Source organism: Patiria miniata, unplaced genomic scaffold (assembly GCF_015706575.1).
Source record: "Patiria miniata isolate m_02_andy unplaced genomic scaffold, ASM1570657v1 HiC_scaffold_25, whole genome shotgun sequence".
Taxonomy (NCBI): domain Eukaryota; kingdom Metazoa; phylum Echinodermata; class Asteroidea; order Valvatida; family Asterinidae; genus Patiria; species Patiria miniata.
The window spans coordinates 15,167,400-15,173,399 of record NW_024037064.1 but is presented as its reverse complement, the minus strand read 5'-3'; the positions used below and the strand labels follow the sequence as shown (position 1 = coordinate 15,173,399).

The following is a 6,000-nucleotide window of genomic DNA, read 5'->3' as shown; positions in this document are numbered from 1 at the left end:
CTGGAGAACGTTATCCGCGATGCAGTCACCTACTGCGAGCACGCCAAGAGGAAGACTGTCACTGCAATGGACGTGGTGTATGCGCTGAAGAGACAGGGACGCACGCTGTACGGCTTCGGCGGCTAGACACCATATTCAAAAATCAAACCGAACGGCTCTTTTCAGAGCCACCACTATTTCAAAAAAGAGATTGAATCTTGATTTTACTCGATTTCACTTGTCCTTGTCATGTGTGTTCTTAGAGTTGCTTTTCCCCTCCCTATTTCCACTGTAAAACATGTCTGGTCTCCATTTTTTGTCAAAGTCGATTAAGTAATAATTACTGGGTGCTCGTCTCAGGATATAGCGGGGAACGTATAGAGGGATCCGTGACATTTTGTTCGCGAATGGGTGTGTGTGATTATTGTCTTTATTACAAAACAAACATAAACAGCAGCCAGGGAAATCCGTATGTTTGTCACTTTTCTTTTAGGGGGTGGGGGAGGGGGTGTTTATTGGGGTTCAATTAATCCCAAGTAGGGGGTGGGAGAAATATTGTAGTCACAACGATCCCAAATGGATTCTGTTGCCGAGGGCTCATAATACTATAGGCTCGGAAAAGCAGCATTTTCGATTGAAATTTAACGTCTATACTTTTTCAACGTACGGAAATCGTGATCACTGAAGCGTCTCCGCTTGGCCCCCGAAGCACCCAATCGGAAGATAGCCCATTGTTAGGCTTCCAACCTAGGATGCTATGCGCCGGCCTTAAGAGGCGGGGTCCGTTCGCTCAATCTGCACTCAGTTGTGATCACCGTTCATCAAACCATACCCTTGACCATGGCGCGCACCAAGCAGACGGCAAGAAAGAGCACCGGGGGGAAAGCCCCCAGGAAGCAGTTGGCCACCAAGGCGGCCCGCAAGAGCGCACCGGCGACTGGCGGTGTCAAGAAACCCCATCGGTACCGACCGGGAACCGTCGCCCTCCGTGAGATTCGCCGCTACCAGAAGAGCACCGAACTGCTGATCCGAAAGCTGCCATTCCAGAGACTTGTGCGTGAAATTGCACAGGATTTCAAAACTGAACTGCGATTCCAGAGTTCTGCCGTCATGGCATTGCAAGAAGCGAGCGAAGCTTACCTCGTCGGCCTCTTCGAAGACACCAACCTGTGCGCCATTCACGCCAAGAGGGTCACCATCATGCCCAAGGACATCCAGTTGGCCCGCCGAATTCGGGGTGAACGAGCTTGAGCACGTTGTGTGCGCAAAAAGAAATAAAACTAACGGCTCTTTTCAGAGCCACTACTTCTTCAAAGAGAGATTAAGTCCAATCCCTGAGTTTTCCTTCAAATAAAGAATAAAGGGCCGTTGATTTTTTTCCGAATTATTATTGTTGATATTCTGTCCAAATACATTCCACTTTTTGGGTTCTATACGTATGCCTCATCCGAAACGTGTTCCAGGCAAAATTGAATTGTTATGGGCATGGTAATAATGATATATATTTCCTATCTGTTTTGACAATTACAGGTACTCGTTCTCTTATTTTCGTCGGTTTTGCGTTACATTGTATGATTCATTATAAATGGATGGTGCATAAGGGGGAAACAACATTTAAAGAAGTATTGGTGCACTACGACATATTAATTCGCCCTCCGCTGGAGATGACTTTATTATTTCCCAGAAATTCAGTAGACAATAATATTTAAGAAGGACACTTATACACGTGTCAGTCTGAGAAAAAGGCTAAAAATACCCTTGCGGGGAGGGGGGGGGGGGGGGGGTCGTGCCGTGCGTGCATTGTATAACTATGCACGCATACCGCTTTCTTCACGCATGGGTTAGCGGTCACTGGCGGGAAAGTGGACGATGCATGGGTGGTCAGAATCCAAGCTGTGCACAATAAAAGCCGGCCAAGACGTGCTGGTCTTTCATTCGATCTCACGATCCGATACATTCCAAGTCCTCCAATATGGCTCCCAAAGTTAGCGGAAAAGGTCAGAAGAAGGCCGGAAATACTAAGGGTCCGGTTAGCGCAAACAAAAAGAGGCACCGGCGTCGCAAGGAGAGCTACGGCATCTACATCTACAAAGTGATGAAACAGGTGCACCCCGACACCGGAATCTCGAGCAAGGCAATGAGCATCATGAACAGCTTTGTCAACGACGTGTTTGAGCGCATCGCCAGCGAATCTTCTCGCCTCGCTCTCTACAACAAGAAGTCCACCATCACAAGCCGTGAAGTGCAGACAGCAGTACGCCTACTTCTTCCCGGGGAGCTTGCTAAGCATGCAGTCAGCGAAGGCACCAAGGCCGTCACCAAGTACACGACTTCAAAATAGAAATTTTGAAGGCTTCAAAACCAAACGGCTCTTTTCAGAGCCAACACAGTTTCCAAAAAGAGATTTGCCAGTCAGCTCAGTTCGCCCGATCAGCCCATTTCTTAGGTTTTACAACTAACCTTTTTTTATTCTGTTGTGTCCCTTTCACTCTCTCTCTTTTTTTTTAATATGCTTTTACCCTTCGTGAGGCGAGGGGAGGTAATGCGATTAAAGTTAATCCCTGAGTCTTGTCGTCGTCGTAAACACATAATTTAATTTATGCCACAGCCTTTTTCAATTGGTCATTTCTTTCAATCTCCGGACGAGTGCTTGCATTTTGTTGAGTGGGTTACTATTAAAAAATAAATTAGGATTTCGTCTGTGGGATGTTACAAATATCTAGCAAGAAACCGAGGCCAGTTTTAACCGCCGCGTGAGAGCAACGAATCACTGCCATTGTGCGGAGGCTGGTCGAAAGATCATGGGACTTCTTCGGCGGAATAACAATAAAACGTCTTAAAATGGAGGTAAGAATGTTGCATGTTTCTGTGTTTTATCTAGTGATTCCATTACTTTGAACGACGATGACACAGTTGTAATTTTTTGTTCCCTCGTCCCCCGCGTCCAAAATGGATGCGGTGCACCCAACCGTGCGACGGGCACGCCCGTGTCGCGTGATTGGCTACTTGGCACGCTTCAGCCAATCCACCAGAACGCTATAACTAGTGTTGTGTTTTCCAAGTGGGTTCATTCACACACCACCTTTACTGCAGAGTACATTCATCTTCTGTCACTATACTGTCAAGATGACTGGGCGAGGAAAGAGCGGCAAAGCAAGAAGCAAGGCCAAGAGCAGGTCCTCCAGGGCGGGACTCCAGTTCCCCGTGGGTCGTGTTCACAGATTTCTGCGTAAGGGCAACTACGCCCAGCGTGTCGGTGCCGGTGCACCGGTCTACCTTGCGGCAGTGATGGAGTACCTTACCGCGGAGATCTTGGAACTGGCCGGAAACGCTGCACGAGACAACAAGAAGACGAGAATTAATCCCCGCCATCTGCAGCTTGCTATACGCAACGACGAGGAGTTGAACAAGTTGATGAGCGGAGTTACCATCGCGCAGGGTGGTGTCCTTCCCAACATCCAGCAAGTTCTTCTGCCCAAGAAGACCGCCAAAGTGTCAAAGTAAAGAAAAGAACTTACTTTGCATCCACAAACCCAAAAGGCTCTTTTCAGAGCCACCACAACCTTCAAAAAAGAGATTTGTCGCTGCCTGTCTAACTCCACCTCTACCTTCACTCATAGCCGAAATCAATTTCTCTAATTTTTTTTATAAACAATAGAACACTGTTCCAGATAGAATTCCCACTGTGTCCTTTAACTTAATCATTATGCAAAATTTTACGCACTGCGTATGTGACCGGCCGGCCGGCTGAGTACATTAGCCATACATGTATGTATATGCATTGTCTTAAATGTTGCCTCATGTAGAATGTGAATGACTTATTCACCAAAGGTTACAAAAATGGACAAATAATGGTGCGTTGACATTTGTTTCCCGTTTGTTTCTTTTCTTTCTTTCTCTCTCTTCAATTAACTCCCCGCGGGACCGCATTGATATTGATACATAAGTATTATAAGCGCAAATGAAAACGGTATGACGAATGTTTTCTTTTCTTTCGAATTTTCTTCTTATAACTTCATGACGAAATAAACAATAAATCAATGAAATAAAATAGTAATTATTACAAAAAGGGGAAATAAGTAAGTGAAAAAATAACAAAACAAAACAATAACCAAGCAATTAAAGGAAAGCGGCAGGCTGGGACTCGAACCCACGGTCTATTACTTTCTACATGTGCTCTCTAACCACTCGGCCACGGAGCTTACTGACAAACTGAAGTATTTCCCCGCCCCTAATGTGGGACCCATTGGCAGGCCCTGAGAAATACCCAGATGGGAAACGCCGAGGCGCGATGACCGGGAGTGTTGAAGGGCGCCATCTATTGATATGCTTGTCCCGGTACATCGTACGTACGGCATTTAGTGCCGACGCTCTCGCTCACTGATGCATTGATCCCATTTTTTGTCTGGATTAATTTTTTCAACAAGATTTTGGGTGAAATATGATCGAGGTGTATGAAAATGCATGATAGAAATATTTTTAAGAATGTATATGTCTCTGTTAATCTGAGAAAGCCGGAGATTTCTTGCTCATCTCTCTCTCCCCTGGTTTCGTTGAGTTGCGGTGGACGCGCAGGAGTCTTTTTTTTTGTTTTCACACCAGGAAACAAAAAAAGGCAAAAATAAATAATAAGAAGAACAATAGCAAACAGTATTTCAAGACGAATAATCCCTTTCCGCGCTATTGTTTTAATATTAATCGTTATCGCTTCTCGGCCTTTTGGCTAAGATCATTGCACTTTGGTCTAAGTCTTGGTCAGGAATATCAGGAGGAGGTCCAGACTCGGCATTGCACTTTGCCTTGAGACTGTAAGGCCCCGCCCCCGAAGCGGTCCCCGGCTGGTTTCCCAAGGGCGGCCAGTTCGGGTGATCCTACCTTGGTGGTATCCCTTCGGGGTGTTTTCTGTGCATTTGGCAAGTGGTTGGTACCTAGTGCCACCCCCAAATGTACAGGCCTATGTGTGTGGCCTTCGGGCCGTTTCTATGTTGTTAGTTTTTTGTAAACCTTCGGGTTTTGCGTGTTGTTGTTTTGTCCCGGGCAGGAGGGTTCGCAACCCTACTAGCTTGGTCCGGCGTGGTCGGCCTGCCTGGTTCCCCACTTGTGGTCTTGTGGGGGAACCCTAAAAAATAAGTATCTGTTCTTTTCAGCTTAATATCTGAAACGCTGTTCATTGAACAGCCAGTATATTAAACTGATTTTTGGATTTGGGCCGTGGAATAGAGGCTTGCCTCGTCCCGGCCACGGGTTGGCCCGGTATAGCAGTACATCCGGGATTCGGCCCACTCCCTTCGGGGAACATAAATTAATACAAAAACAGGTTCTGACTACGGTGCCCCGTCGTTAAAGGTTCGTTTTCTTTTGACGTTTTGGTGACAGGGCTTTCACATTGAATTACGGTAAATATTAGTAAGTGTGTAAAGTCTTGTTAAATTATGATGTTGGCGTTTCCATTGATTTCCGTTCAAGGTGTAAAAAAAAAAAAAAAAAAAAAAAGGCTTGGCCACGACCCCTCTGTGTCTGGTTATAAATGTATTGTTTGAGTCTCGTTGCAATATGTTTCTAGGCATCTTCTTCCTTTTCTTATTTGTTATCCCTTTTCCCCTTGTTTTGCTTCTGATTTGTTTGTTTCCCAGGATGAGTGCTCCTGCCACGATTGGTCGCCAGAGGGCGCCGTAACAGTTGATGGCTTCGCATGCTCATATCGCGTCCGCGCATGTCCTATAAGTTGCCTCGCCGGGGCTGGGATGGCCATTGAATCATCTACAACCGACTGAGGAGACACAAACATGTCTGGCCGTGGCAAAGGAGGAAAGGGACTAGGCAAAGGGGGTGCCAAGCGACACCGCAAGGTTCTCCGAGATAACATCCAGGGAATCACTAAACCAGCCATTCGTCGGCTGGCCCGCCGCGGAGGAGTCAAGCGTATCTCCGGGCTCATCTACGAAGAAACCCGCGGAGTCCTCAAGGTTTTCCTGGAGAACGTTATCCGCGATGCAGTCACCTACTGCGAGCACGCCAAGA

At 46.6% G+C, this 6,000-nt stretch overlaps 1 non-coding gene across 1 annotated transcript; it reads left to right on the top strand.

Annotated features, from left to right (window-relative positions):
• Positions 1-5,082: 5,082 nt before the first annotated feature.
• Positions 5,083-5,267, top strand: LOC119733494. The gene has a single exon (XR_005271863.1). It is a non-coding gene; the product is annotated as a U2 spliceosomal RNA (small nuclear RNA).
• The last annotated feature ends 733 nt before the right edge of the window (positions 5,268-6,000 follow it).